Source organism: Octodon degus, unplaced genomic scaffold (assembly GCF_000260255.1).
Source record: "Octodon degus isolate 3935 unplaced genomic scaffold, OctDeg1.0 scaffold00033, whole genome shotgun sequence".
Lineage (NCBI taxonomy): Eukaryota > Metazoa > Chordata > Mammalia > Rodentia > Octodontidae > Octodon > Octodon degus.
This window is the reverse complement of record NW_004524609.1, coordinates 15687284-15702929: the sequence shown is the minus strand read 5'-3', so window position 1 is coordinate 15702929 and position 15646 is coordinate 15687284. Positions and strand designations below refer to the sequence as shown.

The window sequence follows — 15646 nt, the reverse complement described above, 5'->3', positions numbered from 1 at the left end:
GTAAGTTACAAAACCCAATGTACTGTGGGGACATCCTCCCTCTGGTGGTCCAGTCGCTGTTCCCACATGCAGAATAGCCCATCAACAGTTCATTTCCTTCAGTTGTATCCTGTGGGCCAGGACTGGGCCACTGCCATGGGCACATTGCCTGCTTGCCAAGGGATGGAAACACCGCACTTATCAGAAAAATGGGCGGAAGTTGGTGGGGCTGCTCTGGATGCACTGGAATTGCCTCTGCTCTCAGACAGTTTTCCAACAGGAAGGCTGTTTCTACAGGAAGGGTTAAACAGGAGTCTGCCAAGACAAAGTAAACCGGCTCTAGAACTGGTCCTGTGGACTAATGAAAAAGCAGGGCGGGGGAAAGAAAATGGCTTCTTTATCTGAGCAGTATGGTTCGGCTTGACTGAAAATATTCTGCTACCTGAAATGTGTTGCAACCAACACGACTTCAACACAAATGCAAAAGTCTGGCCCAGAGCCCTTTCCAAAGGGGGAGGTTTTTGTTCTCTAACTGTTCCAAGTTTCATCTACATTTGAATCAAGACACCAAGGATTTTTTGTTTCTTGACAGTTGTAGAGGATGGTCAGGGTCATTTTACCTTCCTTCTCCAAATCTCTGGAGTTTCAGGGTGAGTGTGTCTGGGTGCACAGTATGTACTATACCAGAGAGAGGAGTCAGATTCTTGGTGGTGGACCCAACTGTACTTTACTTCCTTCAAGGCTTCCCACAACAACACTTTAAGGCTTGAGGCTGGTATGGTGGGGGTGGGGGTGGGAGTCTAAAGCCAGCCAAGGACAAAGGAGACAGCTGTGTGGCCTGAAAATGGCAAAGTGAAGTTTGTGAAACACAACTACATGGCCACCAAATTAACAAAAGCATTATTCCATCAGAGAGGATCAGAAACCTTCTGAGCTATTCAGGGCAAATATATCTGAGATACCTGAAAGCCAGCAACTGGTTATCACTTACATGTTGGTAAGGAAGGGGAATATTACCCTTAGTAAATAAGGAAAGAAAGTATCTTTAGGCATGGCTGGGGGAAATTTTTTCTGACTCTGAAGTTAGGAGTGTAGCACTCAGGAGGGTGAGGCAGGAGGACTATCACAAGCTGGAGGCCAGCCTGACCCTCAAAAACCAAACCAAACTAATCCCAGCACTCAGGAAGCTGAGACAGGAGGACTGCTGAAAGTTTGAGACCAAACTGAGCTACAGTCTGGGCTACAAAATGAGCTCAAAGCCAGCCTGAGCTTCACAGCCAGATCCTGTCTCAAAAAGACAAAAAACGAAAACGAAAACAAAAAACCTCAAGCCAAACCAAACCAGTCAGGAATACAAAGGAACAAAATCCTGTAAAACCAGATATCAAAGAGTAACCTTTCAAAGAACATGGATTAAAGTAGAATGAAGATAGGAAGTGAAAAAAAAAAAAAAAAAAAAAAAAAAGATGGGAAGTGCTAGATCTCCAAGAAGAGGCAGTTTTCTGCATCACATAATTTGAAAAAGATGAGTCCCAGCTGGGGAAGGAGGCGCCTTGCCACACCTTGGTTAGTAATCCACGGCATCTGGCCCTGAAAGGAAAGAGGTATGTTGGGGCTTGCATGGCAGATAGGGCAGACCAGGCATGCACTGGATCCGTCTCAGCTCCAGAACCATGGGGGAGTAGGGTGGGGATCCTGGAAGTCTCAACTTTAGTCTGCTTGGTGCAAGTAAGGTCTGAAGGCCCCTCTGGCAGCGTGGTAGAGTCAAGAGAGGGGTCGAAGGGAATAACGGTTGTTCCTGCCTTTGCAGGAGATCACAACTTGAAGCAATTACATTCTACCTGACGTGTCCAGCTTAAGATTTACTGAGGCCTTCTTTAGAAGGCAGCAGGACAAAGCATCTGGCTTGGATTTCTTTCACCATGGAAAATAAGAGTGACCTCTGTGGCCTGCTGTTTGTCTCTGTTCTTTCTCAGATCAGGTCACTAACCAGGCAGACCCCTAGGCCACAGCCTGGGATGGGTTCTCCCATATTCACTCCATGGGCTTCTAAAAATTTCATTTCTGCAAGGACAGCCTTGGTGTATTAAGGACAAGCCTAAAGAAAGCCTTCATTATGCACACATCAAGCAAGCGCCAGATACTAGTAAGGTCGGGCATTCTCAACAGTTCAAAGATCACATTACAATTTCCAGTGAGAATAGGTGGTTCACAGTACAGCAATGATCAAGGGTCATTTCCTTCTTTGGTCCGAGACGAGTTGTGTTGTAACTTTTTTCTCTAGTCAGCACTCAAAGGTTTATGGGGCATGGGAGAAAGAACATAGGGTAGAAGTAGGTGGGACACTAAACCAAGATGGAAGGGCTAAGCCTGCCTCTCATACCAGAAACAGAAAACACTGAAAACATTCATTATTTGTGTATCACAATATCCCTACAAGGTAGATAATATTATATTCATTTTGCAGACAAGTAAACTGAGATAAAGTATGATGAAGATTACTTTGTATTGTAGGCAGTAGCAATGATGAAATTTAAACTCACTGGGAGTGGTGGCTCACTTATATAATCTGACTACTTGGGAGGCTGAGGCAGGATTGCTGCAAATCTGAGGCCAGCCTTGACTACACACAGTGAGTTCAAAACCAGCCTAAACTATTGTGAGAGCTTATTTCAAAAAAAAACTGAGGGAAAAAAAAAAAATCCAAACTCAAGCCTCTGTGACTCCAAGGACTGGTAACACCATCTCCTTTAAGACAAGAGGCAACAGATTCTGTAAAGTAGTTAGTTAAACCAGGGATAAGAGAATATCAAAGAGTAAAGAGAAAGAATACTATCGAGGAATGAGTCTAGCTAGTTGCAGAGTGGCACAGGTGTTAAACCTTCGACTTAAGAAGATGGTCAGATTTACTACCTTCCAGCTATGGGGATCTTGGAAACCACTCCCAAATCCATGGTGCCCCAGTGACTAACATCTGACTAGAGCAGAGCGGAAGGGCTGGTCTGAAGACTTAATCACACCAACAGTGTGTGCTGCCACCCCATCCTCTGCCTGGAAACTTCTGGGGACTCACAAAAGAAAAGCCAATAAATCCTGAACCCTATTTAAGTAATCCTCTCTTCTTGGGTGAACAACCATGTGGATTTCCAATGACAGCTGGAACTTCAAAGGGCAGATTCTTTCTTCTCATCTGACAGGAACACAGGTTTCTGGTCCAACAGATAATTTCACTGGACAGAAACTGCATGCATGGTATTTCATTCAATAACTATGAAAATATATTCAGGTTTGGCTACTATAATGTATTCATTTTGGACTTAATCTTTGTAGCTGAAATAAATATGAGTTGGAGGGAACTGATGCGTAAGAGCATGATGCTAAAGTGGGCATTATTACTAGAATAAGAGTTAGATCTTGGGCTAGGGAGATAGCTAGGTGGTCTAAGGGCCTGCTTGGCAAGTGCTGGCTTTGATCTTAGATCCCAGGACCAGAGTTCGATCCCTGATACCACATGCCATGCTGGCCCCAGAATCCTGAGTGCACTGTGCTGGTCAGTAAAACTGGGCATGGTGGCGCACACCTGTAATCCCAGCACTGGGAAGGCTGAGACAGGAGGATCACTACAAGTCTGAGCTGTGTAGTGAGACCCTGTATCAAATAAATAAACGATTTAAAAAATTTTTTAAAAAGGAGTTGGAGCTCAATTAGGTTTTTCTTTTTCTTTTTTGAGACAGGGTCTTGCACTGTAGTTCAGACTGATCTAGAACTCATTATGTAGTCCAGACTGGCCTGGAACTCACAGCCATCTGTCCTCCTGCCTGAGCCTGAGTGCTGAGACTATGTGTATAACCATACCTAACTCCACGGTTCTTTTTAAAAAATTATTCCACATCTTAAATATTTAGGATTTTTTTTTTTTTTTTTTTCAGAACTGGGGGGTTGAACTCAGGCCCTTGGGCTTGCTAGGCAAGTGCTAATTCTACTGAGCCATCTCCCTAGCTCCAAATATTTAGAAAATTTAACACTCCCAGGAAAAATATTTTTTCTTATATCAGGTTTACTGATATTTAACTCAGATATCATACAATTCATACATACTTAGTTTTCGTGTTTTTTTTTTTTTTTTTTTTTGCGGTACCAGGGATTGAACTCAGGACCCTGCACTTGCCAGGCAAGTGCTTATTCTACTGAGCTATCTCCCCAGCCCCATATTTAGTTTAATTTTTTTTGTATTTTTTAGGGAAGGTTCTACAGGGTGTTCAGGGTCTCACTAATAGATAGGACTCATAGTGATCCTCCTGCTTACAGCCTTCCCAGAGGTGAGAGTACAGGCGCGTGCCACCACGCCGAGTCTCAATCACAGTCTCAGCGTGCCCCAGGGGCGGGGCTGGTGCAGCAGTCTTAAATCTTTTATATGAGGATGATTAGAACCTGATGCTACTTACTCACGAACATTCTAGCATCTTGCTTTTAAACTTCAGAGCCTGGAGGTATAGCAAGCACACCAAGCAGGAAAACAGCTCTGCAGAGACCCTGCAGGAGATTCCACAATGTCTTTACCCACGTGGTCAATAAAGAAAATGTAAGACCACAACCCACAGAGCTGTGCACATATAGCTGCTGGCGGGTTCCTGAAAGTTCTAAGGCCAGTGGTGAATAACAAATCCCACACCAGGGACTGTTACGTATTTCTCTGGCATATAGACTGAAAAACTACTGAGATACCAGTAGGCTGAGCAAATGAGGCAACTTCTGACCTGCAGGATGAGGGCTTATAATTATAGACACAGCAATGCTGAAAAGGCCGCTCACTGCTCACTAGCTCATTTTTACCCGAGCTCTTTCACATACATTATCTCACACTGCTGTCTCAGCTATAAGACAAAAAGTGGGTATCACAGCCCTGACTTCACATATGGGGTGGAGTGGACTGAAAGTTATGTAGGTGGAAGCCAAACCAGGGTCCCACTAAAGTCTTCTATTCACCAGGCCACTAGCCAGGCTTGAAGTTATAAACTCCGTATTTCTGTAGTCCTTTGGCTGTAAGAATCCCCTGCTCCAAAGCGGTGGGGATTAAACCCAGGCCCTCATGCAGGCAAGGCAAGTGTGCTACCAGAGCTATATTCTCCTAGCTTTTAAAATTTGAGACAGGTCTTGCTGAGTTGAGCTAGGCTCAAACTTTTGATCCTCCTGTCTCAGCCTTTTGAGAAACTGGAACTACATGTGTGAGCCACTGTGCTTGTTCTCCAAGAATTTAAAAAATGTTTTCTTTTACTTTAACTAGGGTCATACATGCCTTTAAAAAAAATACCAGAACAATTTTTCACCAACTACGTTACCTCCTTGACCAAGACACTCTATTTTTACAGATGCTTGCTCCTTGGGCCAGGAGAATTCCTTTCCTAGATCAGAGCCTGGACCACAAGACCTCAGGGAACCAGCAATCCCACTCCCTCCTGGCCAGCTGGCAACAAGCTGCTCCATCTTTCTTGCTCAAAGGCGTCAATCCCTATGCTTGTTTGCAAAGGAAGGGTGTGTCAGGGATAGTCAGTGAGTGGAAATACCTCCATCCACAGGAACTGTAGGAGTGGAGAAAAAAATAAACAAGGGAAAATGTTCCAAGGCAACAAAGGTAAAACATGGTCCGAGGAGGGTGACAAAGAAGGACACTCACATGCCAAGGGTAAACAAATGGAGGAAACACTTGATCCACCAGGCACCCCTTGCCTGAAGACAGGAGCTGCAGGACTGCTACTACTAGTTTGACTTTTTCTAGGACAGCAGTGCCACCTTCTGTTGAGCAACCACAGCATATAAGGGACAGGCTGCTTCCTGAGGGGGTGAGACCAACAAAATGAAGTTAGAGAAAAAGTAATCAAAGGAAAGTGTCAAAGCCATCAGCTCCCTGTGGAACACTCAGCTGGCTCCCCTATGACTTCTTTGGTTTTCAGCAAGCTGAGCACCCACGGAGTCCACTCCCTGTCACCTCAGGTGATGGCCAAGACCTGAGACTCCCTATGCAAGGGGTCTGGAGTTATCATCTCCTCTTCAGTCTCCCAGATGGGGTACCTTACAATCATATGTAATTCCAAACACCAGTGAGATAAAAATTAGGGCAATTTCCATACTCTTGGCACTTTTTAAAGCCAGCAGAATTGGGACTACTCAATCAAGCTTCTCTACCATACCCAAGTTCTTTCCCAGGAGGTTTCTGGGGAACTCCTTAGGGGTTTAACCTAAATTCAGCCCATAAATGTCTTTTGTTTTTTTGAGACAGAGCTTTACTATATAGTTCAGGCTGGCCTTGAACTAATTCATGGTCCTCCTGCCTCAGACTCTTGGGTGCTGGGATTATAGATGTACATCACATTCAACCTACAGATTTCTTCTAGGTATCTAGGTTAGATTTTTTTTTTGGACCAGGTATCAAACTCCAGACCATGGACTTCCCAGGCAGGTGTTTAAGCCACTGAGCTATCTCCTCAGCCCCCAGATTTCTTTTAGGGCACTTGCAGCTCAGCTTCCTTTTGGCCTAGAGATGAAAAGTTCGTTATAATGTGAGGGCAAATCTCTACTGTGTAATTCTATCCACTGCTTCATGCTTTGCATCTGGGTGCCATTACGTTTCCCTTTTAAACCTTCAAGTATCAGCATGTGACCACCAGCTCTTCCTAAGTCCTTTCTCTCCTGGCTCCTTTGCTTTTTCCTCACATGATATCATTACAAACAAAACAAAACAGACCATTTCACTTAGGAACATCTTTGACAAAGCAATGAAAATGATTAGTTTTATTAAATCTTATTCCTTTAAGGGGCCAGGGAGATGGCTCAGTGGAATAAGTGCTTCCCTGGCAAGCGCAAGGGCCTGAGTTCAATCCCCAGTTCCGAAAAAACCAAAAAATCAAAACTCTGTTCCTTTAAATTACATTAGCCTGGGGCTGGAGAGATGGCTCAGTGGTCTAAAGCACCTACTTAGAACAAGCTTAGCAAAGCATCAGGGACCGTGGTTCAATCCCCCAGCACCACATGCCAGCCAGCCCCGCCCTCTGGTGGGCTGAGCTGGCCACACACACACACCACACACACTCTCTCTCAAATAAATAAAAAAAAAATAATAAATTACATTAGCCTGGTGGAGAAGGATTACTACGAATGTTTGAGCTGCAAGCTGAATTCTCTGTTGTTCTTCCAGGAACACCGCCCCATGCCCTATAAATGGGGACTGCACCCAGTGCCTCTGCACTGAGATATGTCTCTAGCCCCTGGAAACACCTTCTCTGTGTGTGTGTGCACATGCGTGTGCAACTTGTGATTGAACCCAAGGCCTTCACACTGAACTGTATTCCCAGCCCTTTTTTATTTGAGACAGATTTCACTAGGTCACTAAATTTCCCAGGCTGTCTTCAAACTTTAAATCCTCCTGCCTCACCCTCCCAGAAGAATGGGATTAGGAGAGCTTCACCTTGACAGGCAAGGAACACTTATTTTTGTAAGACTCACTGGCAAACAGCCTTGTAATTTGAATTTGTGTACTTGGCAGATGGATACTTTCTCAGAAGTCAAGTGTACCACTCCCAGGAAATCTCTCACAGTGCTTGGTCGAAATAAAATTTAAAGCCTTCAAGGAAAATTACCAGAACCTTGGAATATGTTTTCCCTACTGTAACTGACTGTTTTTTAATACTTAAAAGCTTATCTAATGAGAACAGTGATGTCACTAACAAATACAATTTTTTGGATATTATGGGACCAAATGTGTCAGTATTTTTAAAATGTGCTTTATTGGGGCTGGTGAGATGGCTCAGTGGTCTAAAGCACCTACTTAGAACAAGCTTAGCAAATCAGAGGGACCACGGTTCAATCCCCCAGCACCACATGCCAGCCAGCCCTGCCCCCTGGTGGGCTGAGCTGGCCACACACACACACACACACACACACACACAAATAAATAAATAAAATTTAAAAAATAAATAAAAATAAAAAAATAAAGATTTAAAAAAAAAATAAAATGTGCTTTATTAAGGAAACCATTATTGTTGCCTGGTCATGTAAAATCACCTATGGGTAAAAGACTTGTTGGATGTTATAAGGCAAACTCATGGTTTTAGGACAAAAAGTACACTGATTAGCGTTTCTAGAAAACTACCACATGTTGAGTTTTGATGAAGTATCAAAAAAGAGCAACTAGTTACTTTCCTTCCTTCAACTACCTATCTGTGTAGTGGAATTTTCTTCAAATACTTTGGCTAAACTGGACACAGTTTGCCTGGCAAGCGCAAGGGCCTGAGTTTAATCCCTAGTTCTGCCAAAAAATAAAATAAAATAAAATTAAAAAATAAATAAACTGGAGACATGGGGCTGGTGAGATGGCTCAGGGGTCTAAAGCACCTACTTGGAACAAGTTTAGCTAAAGCGCAGGGACCACGGTTCAATCCTCCAGCACCACATGCCAGCCAGCCTCACCCCCTGGTGGGCTGAGCTGGCCACACACACACACACACACACACACACACACACAAATTAATAAAAAATAAAAAATAAATAAACTGGAGACAGTGCTGCATGTCTACAATCCCAACTACCTGGGAGGTAGGGGTAGAAGGAACAAAACTGAGACCAGGTTTGGCAATTCAGTGAGACCTGGTCTCAAAGAATAAAAAGTTCTGGGGATATATCTCAGTGGTAGAGTACTGGGCTCAAATCCCAGTACTGCCAAAAACAAAAGCAAAAACAAATTAATGAAAAGATATATTGTAGGGAATCCAGGGAGATAGCTCAACAGCTTAAGCACCTGCCTACCAAGTGCAAGGTCCTGAGTTTGATATATCGTAACTGAATTCAGAAACCATTATATGAATCTAGCTGACTTTTATTAAGTGACACATTAAAGAGACTTGTACAAGACAGCCAAATAAGGGCCAGTGAAATAGCTTAGTAGAATAAGCACCTGCCTGGCAAGCGCAGGGTCCTAAATTTAATCCTTGGTACCACAAAAAAAAAAAAAAAAAGGCCAGCCAAATAGCTTAGCGGATTAAAGCACAGGGGCCAGGGGTTAGGGGCATGCTGAGACAGCAATTGAAACTGGACGTGGTGGCACGTGCCTGTAATCCCAGCTCTTGGGAGGCTGTAAACAGGAGGATCACTACAAGTCCTATCTAGTAGTGAGACCCTGAACACCCTGTAGACCCTTCCCTAAAATAAAAAAAAATGAAAAAAAAAAAAAAAAAGGAAAGAGACTCGTAAAGGGCAAAACTGCTGCTCTTTGCCAACAACCTTGTTTGTTTTGGAAATAGTTGTTTTTCAGGAAAAAGTCATTTATGTTAATATATAATGGGCTGACTTTTGTTATTTTAAGATAAGTAAACATAATTTTGCCAGGTGTGGTGGCACGCACCTGTAATCTCAGCACTTGGGAGGCTAAGGCAGGATTGCTGCAATTGTTTTTTTGGTGTTATCTGGGATTGAACTCAGGACCCTGCACTTTCAGGCAAGTGCTTATTCTACTGAACTATCTTCCCGGCCCCCGAGCACTGCAATTTTGAGGCAAACCTGGGCTACATGATGAGTTCAAGGGCAGCTTGAACTACACAGCAAGACCCTGTCTCATAAAACAGAAACAACAAAGAATATACACATGATTTAAAATTTAACTTCTAAGGGCCAGCAAGATAGCTCAGTGGTCTAAAGTGCTTGCTTAGGCAAGCTTAGGCAGGTGCAGAGGATCACAGTTTGATCCCTAACACGACATGCCACATACCAGTGCTGCCTCAGGGTGGGCTGGGTGACAAATAAATAAATAAATAAATTTAACTTCTAAGAATAGTGAATATCAACAGAAAGGGACCAGCAAGATGGCTCAGGAGAATAAGTGCTTCCCTGGCAAGTGCAAGGGCCTGAGTTCAATTCCCGGTTCCAAAAAAAAAAAAAAAAAAAAAAATCTCAAAACAATCAACAGAAAAACAAAAATGATGCCGGGGAGATGGCTCAGTGGAATAAGTGCTTCCCTGGCAAGCGCAAGAGCCTGAGTTCAATCCCTGATTTCTTTTTTTTTAAATTTTTTTTTATTTGTGTGTGTGTGTGTGGCCAGCTCAGCCCACCAGGGGGCGGGGCTGGCTGGCATGTGGTGCTGGGGGATCGAACCATGGTCCCTGCCTGTGCTTTGCTAAGCTTGTTCTAAGTAGGTGCTTTAGACCACTGAGTCATCTCACCAGCCCCTCAATCCCTGATTTCGGGGAAAAAAACCCCCAAAAAACCCCCCAAAAACCCCATGAGATCCTCAATTAATTAATTAATTGATTGACTGATTTGGCAGAACTGGGGATTGAACTCAGGCCCTCGCGCTTGCCAGGGAAGTGCATATTCTCTGAGCCATCTCCCCTCCTCAATTTATTTATTTTTGTGGTACTGGGGATTGAACTCAGGAGATTGTGCTTACCTGGTGGGCACTTATGCCTGCTGAACTATATCCCCAGCCTCCTATCTTCAATTTATAACTGTGTAAATGAAAGCTGGGCACAGTGGGACTTGCCTACAATCCCAGCCATCTGGGAGCCTGGTGGGAGGATTCTGAGTTCAAAGCCAGCCCAAGCAATTTACCCTGCTTCAAAATAAAATAAAAAAAGACACACAACGATACACTGCCTGTGCAGCCTGTGCAAAACCTACCTAGGCTTAATCCCTAGTACTGGGGGAGCAGGGTTTGGAGGAAGGAAAAACAAAGTAGAAGGGAAAATGCCACCTAGTGGAAGAAAGCTATGATAGCAACTTATTTGCTAACCAAGTAAATGATAACTCAAAAAAAGGTCACTCTAAAATGTAATATTGTTAGGGGCCGGGGAGATGGCTCAGTGGAATAAGTGCTTCTCTGGCGAGCACAAGGGCCTGAGTTCAATCCCCAGTTCCACCAAAAAAAAAAAAAAAAAAAAAGTAATATTGTTAGAAACTTTATATACTTGAGGCTGAAATGGTCAAATTAAGGGTTAATAATTTTAATCTTTAGCTGGGCCTGGTGGAACAAACCTGTAACTCCAGTACTCGGGAAACTGAGGCAGAAAGATCACCTCGAGTTGAAAGCCAGCCTGAAATACATTGTAGACCCGTCTGAAAACAACTACAGCCAGGTATGGTGGTGCACCCTTATAATCCCAGAACTGGGGAGACTGAGGCAGGAGGATCGTTGTGAGTTTGAGGTCAGTCTAGGCTACAAAGTGAGTTCAAGGCCAGCCTGAATCGCATAGTGAGAACCTGTCTCAAAAACAAAACCCCAGGAGCCGAGGAAATAGCTCAGCAGAATGAGCGTTTGCCTGGCAAGCGCAGGGTCTTTTTGTTTGTTTGTTTGTGGAACCGGGGATTGAACTCAGGCCCTTGTGCTTGCCAGGGAAGCACTTATTCCACTAAGCCATCTCCCCGGCCCCCTTTTTATTTTATTTTATTTTATTTTTTTAAGCACAGGGTCTTGAGTTCAATCCCTGGTAGCACAAAAAACAAACAAACAAAACAACAAAAATTTAACCTTCAAATTAACCAATTAAAACTTAAACCGGCCAGCAAGATAGCTCAGCAGACTAAGCACCTGCTTAGGCAAACACAGGGACTAGGGTTTGAACCTGGCACTACAGGCTGCCCTGGCCCCTCCCCCTCGGCATGCTGAGCCAGTCACAGTCTGGGCATGGTGACCCATGCCTGTAATCCCAGCAATACAGAGGCTGAAAACAGGAGGATCACTATGAGTCCAAGCTGCATAGTGAGACCCTGTACCAAATACATAAAAACAAAAACTTAAAGGTATCAGAGAAGTTCTGGATTTGAAGTACAGGCTTCTATCTGGAACTCTGTGATATAAGCCAAGGCTAAGAGAACTGTAGAAGACTCGTGCTAGGGATTGCTTCTAGTCACTGGGAAAGGCCACAGGGACTCTTCACAATGACTTCTGGAATCCACAGGGATTAGAAGACATTTATCTAGCAGGCTCTGTCTTAAAACTCCATGTTCACCCTCCGAAAGAATTAAATCTAGGGGGCTGGTGAGATGGCTCAGTGGTCTAAAGCACCTACTTGGAACAAGCTTAGCAAAGCACAGGGACCATGGTTCAATCCCCCAGCACCACATGCCAGCCAGCCCTGCCCCCTGGTGGGCTGAGCTGGCCACACACACACACACACACACACACACACACACACACACAAATAGATAAAAATTAAAAAAAAAAAAGAATTAAATCTAGTTACTCTGAGGGCTGGATTTTGTGTTCTGACTTCTGAGGACTGCCCAATAGGTACAGAAACTACTACATGAAATCTTCCTTACATAGTAAGACTTGAAATTCAAATGACTAAATGAGGAACAGTAAAGCAGACGTGTCAAGGGGCAAGTCTGAATGACAAGTCATTCTGGCTTGCTGTAGAAAACAGAAATGAATAGGTGAGCACTTGTGAGCACATTCCCAATCTTCCCAAGCCTGGCTTGTCAGGTTTTCCCCCATTCCATCATCACCATCACCATCACCATCACCATCACCATCACCATCACCATCACCATCACCATCATCAATGTAGTTAGTCTACAGGGTTTCACTACATAGATCGGACTCGTAGTGATCCTCCTGCTTTCAGCCTCCCAAGCGCTGGGATTACAGGTGTGCACCACCACATCCAGTCTCAATGCCCTGGGGGCAGGGCCAGCAAGGCATGTGGGAGATTGAACCCTGGTCACTGTGCCTGCCTAAGCAGGCGCTTTAGTCTGTTGAGCTATCTGGCCAGTTCCCCTGCTATTCTTTATTAACTGCTTCTAGACAAAACAGACTGTAAGACTGCTATTTTCCATGTGTCCCCCCTTTCCATAAATGCACATCTTTCTTCAAGAATCTATAGCACTCTAGAAGAAAGGGTGACAGTCAAGACATGCTCAGTGGACTAAGTGCCTGCTTAGACAAGGACGGGGGTTCCATCCTTGGCACCAGAGGCCACACTGGCCCCACCCCCAGGCACACTGAGCTGCCACAAGATGGGGCATGATGGCACACACCTGTAATCCTCGTGCTGGGGAGGCTGAAAACAGGAGGATCACTATGAGTGCAAGCTGTGTAGTGAGACTCTGTACCAAATACATTAAAAAAATAAAAAGACATGCACCCAATATACCAAGCAGCAACTGTATACATGATGCTCTAGGTCACACAAATCCTTTGTCTCCACAACTCAAACTCTACCATTTGACTTGTTTTCCATGCAGCCTTTAAGTCCCATATATCCCAACTCCTATGACAAAAGAACACTAGAACTACTTCTTCTATTATATACTAGATTTCATTTTTGTAGCCTGAGTAGAGAAGGACCTCTTTTTTTTTTTCTTAAATGCTTTCACTTTATTTATTTATTTATTTTGGTAGAAATGGGGATTGAACTCAGGTCCTTGAGCTTGCCAGGCAAGTGCTTATTCTACAGAGCCATCTCCCCAGCCCTGAGAAGGACCATTTTTGATGTGGGCCACAGGTCTGCCCATCTTCTCCTATCAGGAAAAGTCTGGGAAATTTGTAGGCCTGGATTTGTTCACTCTACACAAAAAGTAACTTGCATTTAATTTCTAGTGTATATTTTCTTTCTCTTGTACGCTAGTGTCAAATCATTCTCTATCTTTCTAGGGGTGCTCTACAACTGAGCTACATCCTTAGTTCTTTTATTCTGAGACAGGGTCTTACTGCGTTACTCAGGCATGATTTAAACTTGGGAGCCTCCTGTCTCAGCCTCCAAAGTGCTGGGATTTCAGGCATGTACCACAGCGCCAAGCTGTAGAACTTACTGTATTGGTAAAATGTGTTCTTATCTGAATTGACAGCTTTTCATGGATTTATCTGAATGTATGCACACAGCTGTACTAAAACACAGAAACAGTCCAAACATGGAAAAGCATACACTGTACAGATACGCCACTGGCCCTTCATATGTGTGGGTTTTGCATCTATGGTTTCAATTAACAGTTGAGTGAAAATATTAAAAAAAAAAAAAAAAAAAAAAGCAGCCAAACATGGTGGCTAAGACCTGTAATACCCCGAAGGCTAAGGCAGAAGAACTGCACGTTAAGATGCTATCTTAATAATAATAATAATAATAATAATAATAATAATAATAATAGCAGAATAGCAGCCTGGGCTGGCAAGACAGCTCAGTGAACTGAAGCATTTGCTTAGGCAAGTGCAGAAACCACAGTTAAATCCCCAGCACCATATCAGGCACCAGACCTACCCCCAGGGCAGGCTGAGCTGGCCAATGGCTGGGCGTAGTGGTGCAGGCCTGTAATCCCAGTGATGGGAGGCTGAGAGCAGGAGGATCACCATGAGTCCAAGCTGCATAATGAGACACTGTAATAACCAAATACATTAAAAAAAAAAAAAAAAAAAAAAAGGCCCTGGAGAGGTAGCTCAATGAAAAAGCCCTGGGTTCAATCCCCAGTAACAAACCTACTCAAAAGAAAAACAATCTGTACCTTAACATTCTCTATACAATACAGTATAATAATCATTTACACAGCATTTACATTACAGTATGTCTTACTAGATATAAGTAACATAGAAATGATTTTAAGTATACAGGAGGGGGTTGGGAAAAAGCTCAGTGGTCTAAGCATGTGACTGGCAAGCACAAGGACCTGGGTTTGATCCCTGGTACCACATACTGTACTGGCCCCAAAACTGTGCCTGATGGCACATGCTTGTAATCCCAGCATTGGGGATGCTGAGACAGGAAGATCACTATACTGAGATCCTGTATCAAATAAATAAATAAAAGACGTTTTAAAATAATAAAATACCCAGCATGCTTGGGGCACAGTGAGACAGTGACTGAGACTGGGCGTGGTGGCATGCGCCTAAAATCCCAGCTCTTTGGGAGGCTGAACACAGGCAGATCACTATGAGTCTGATCTAAGTAGTGAGACCCTATAGACCCTCACTAAAAATATAAAAAAATAAATAAAATAAAATAGGGGGGGCCGGGGAGATGGCTCAGTGGAATAAGTGCTTCCTTGGCAAGTGCAAGGGCCCTAGTTCTAATCCCCGGTTCTGCCAAAAAAAATAAAAATAAAAAATAAAGTATACAGGAGGAATGAGGCATAGTGGTACAGGCCAGAATTCCAGCATCTGGGGATGGCAGTGGTGAGATATGAGGATTACAAGTTCAAGACCAGCCTGGGCAATTTAGCAAGATCCTGCTTCAAATTAAAAAAAATAAGAAAAGGCCAGGGATGAAGCTCAGTGCAAAAGCCCTGGATTCTATACCTGGTATCACCAAAAAAGAAAAAAAAAAAACAAAGTATATGAGAGATAGGTTATAAACACTGTGCCATTTTATAGGAGATGTACGGATTCTCAGATTTTCGTGTCTATAGGAGATGGGACTATGGTGTCCTGGAACCAATCACTGTGGATGTTGAAAGACTACTGTTTTTAAGATTATAATATAATCAGACATCATTTTCCTAAATTCCACCAGATCACCTTGAAGGCTTCAACTGATTTCAAAGGAGTTTTTCATTACAAGTCTTGGTCCCTATTCTTTGGCCCTAGAGTGACAGCTTAATCTGTTTCTTTATGGGAACAGTGTCTGCTTAGAATGATTCCTCTAGGGCTGGAGAGATGGCTCAGTGGTCTAAAGCACCTACTTGGAACAAGCTT

The 15646-nt window shown here is 43.6% G+C and overlaps 1 protein-coding gene across 1 annotated transcript in view; it reads right to left on the bottom strand.

Moving 5' to 3' along the window:
* Positions 1 to 15646, bottom strand: part of Sap30bp (SAP30 binding protein) — a 40703-nt gene that overhangs the window by 18676 nt on the left and 6381 nt on the right. The gene's annotated exons all lie outside the window — the stretch shown is intronic.